Below are 2,550 nucleotides of genomic sequence, written 5' to 3' on the forward strand. Positions count from 1 at the left end.
CATTTCTTTAGGTACTTCTCAGTCATTCAATATTTCTCAGTTGAAAGTTCTTTGTTTAGCTCTGTACACCATTTTAATAGTGTTATTTGGTTCCCACTTTTGCTAGCAGGGCAGGAGTATTCCTCTTTCTCCACATTCTTGCCAGCACCTACTGTCTTTACAGTTTTTGATCTAAGCCATTCTGACCGGTGTGAGGTGAAATTTCAGAGTTGTTTTGATTTGCATTTCCCTGATGATTAAGGATGCTGAACATTTCTTTAGGTGCTTCTCAGCCATACAATATTCCTCAGTTGAAAATTCTTTGTTTAGTTCTTTACCCCATTTTTTAACAGTGTTATTTGGTTCTCTGAACTCTAACTTCTTGAGTTCTTTGTATATATTGGATATTAGCACTCTGTAAAATGTAGGGTTGGTAAAGATCTTTTCCCAATTTGTTGGTTGATATTTTGTCCTATTGACAGTGTCCTTTGCCTTACAGAAACTTTTACTTTTATGAGGTCCTATTTGTCAGTTCTTGATCTTAGAGCATAAGCTATTGGTGTTCTGTTCAGGAAATGTTCCCCTGTGCCCATGTGCTGGAGGCTCTTTTCCCCTTTCTTTTCTATTAGTTTTAGTGTGTCTGGTCTTATGTGGAGGTCCTTGATCCACTTGGACTTGACATTTGTACAAGGAGATAAGAATAGATCGATTTGCTTTCTTCTGCATTCTAACATCCAGTGGAACCATCACCATTTGTTGAAAAGGCTGTCTTTTTTCCACTGGATGTTTTTTATCCTCTGTGAAATATCAAGTGACCATAGGTGTGTGGGTTCATTTCTGGGTCTTGAATTCTATTACAATGATCTACCTGCCTGTCACTGTATCAATAACACACAGTTTTTTTTCACTATTGTTCTGTAGTATTGCTTGAGGTGAGAGATACTGATTCCCACAGAAGTTCTTTTATTGTTGACAATAGTTTTAACTATCCTCGGTTTTTTTTGTTATTCCAGATGAATTTGAGAATTGCTCTTTCTAACTTTATGAAGAATTGAGTTGGAGTTTTGATGGGTATTGCATTGAATTTGTAGATTGCTTTTGGCAAGATGGCCATTTTTACTATATTAATCCTGCCAATCCATGAACATGGGTGATTTTTTCAACTTCTGATATCTTCTTCAATTTCTTTCTTCACAGACTTGAAGTTCTTGCCATACAGATTTTTCACTTGTTTGGCTAGAGTCACACCACAATTCTTTATATTGCTTGTGACTATTATGAAGGCTGTTGTTTCCCCAATTTCATTCCCAGCCTGTTTCTCCTTTCAGCATAGGAAGGCAACTGATTTGTTTCTGTTAATTTTATATCTGGTCACATTGCTGAAGTTGTTTATCAGCTGTAAGACTTCTCTGGTGGAGTTTTTTTGGGTCACTTAATATATTATCATATCATCTGCAAATAGGGATAATTTGAATTCTTCCTTTCCAATTTATATCCCTTTGACCTCCTTTTGTTGTCTAATAGCTCCAGCTAGAACTTCAAGTACTATATTGAATAGATATGGAGAGAGAGGGCAGCCTTGTGCAAGTTCCTGATTTTAGTGGGATTGTTTCATATCTCTATCCATTTAGTTTGATGTTCGATACTGGTGTGCTGTATATTGCCTTTACTATATTTAGCTATAGGCCTTTAATTCAAGATCTTTCCAAGAATTTTAATATGAAAGGATGCTGAATTTTGTCAAATGCTTTTCTATCATCTAATGAAATGATGATGTGCTTTTCTTCTTTGAGTTTGTTTATATAGTGGATTACATTGATGGATTTCCATATATTGAACCATCCCTGCATCCTTGGGATGAAGCCTACTTGATTCTGGTGAATAATCCTTTTGTTGTGTTCTTTGATTCAATTGGCAAGAATTATATTGAATATTTTTCCATCAACATTCATAAGAGAAATTTGTCTGAAGTTCTCTTTCCTTATTGGACCTTTGTATGGTTTTGGTATCAGCATAATTGTGACTTCATAGAAGGGGTTGGGTTGTGTTCCTTCTGTTTCTATTTTGTGGAATAGTTTGAAGAGTATTGGTGTTTGGTCTTCTTTGAAGGTCTGATAGAACTCTGCTCTAAAACTATCTGGTCCTAGTCAGGTGGTGGTAGCACACACCTTTAATCCCAGCACTTGGGAATCAGAGACAGGTAGATTTCTGAGTTTGAGGCCAGCCTTGTCTACAGAGTGAGTTCCAGGACAGCCAGGGCTACACAGAGAAACCCTGTCTTGAAAAAGCAAAACAAAACAGTGGCCATTATTATACTGGATAAAATTGACTTTCAACCAAAAGTTGTGAAAAAAGATAAGGAGGGACACTTCATACTGGTCAAAGGAAACGTCTACCAAGATGAACTCTCAATTCTGAACATCTATGCTCTGAATGTAAGGGCATCCACATTCATAAAAGAAACTTTATTAAAGCTCAAAGCACACATTGTACCCCACACAATAATGGTGGGAGACTTTAACACCCCACTGTCAAAAATGGAAAAGTCATGGAAGCAGAAACTAAACAGAG

Source organism: Apodemus sylvaticus, chromosome 2 (genome assembly GCF_947179515.1).
Source record: "Apodemus sylvaticus chromosome 2, mApoSyl1.1, whole genome shotgun sequence".
In the NCBI taxonomy this organism is placed as follows: domain Eukaryota; kingdom Metazoa; phylum Chordata; class Mammalia; order Rodentia; family Muridae; genus Apodemus; species Apodemus sylvaticus.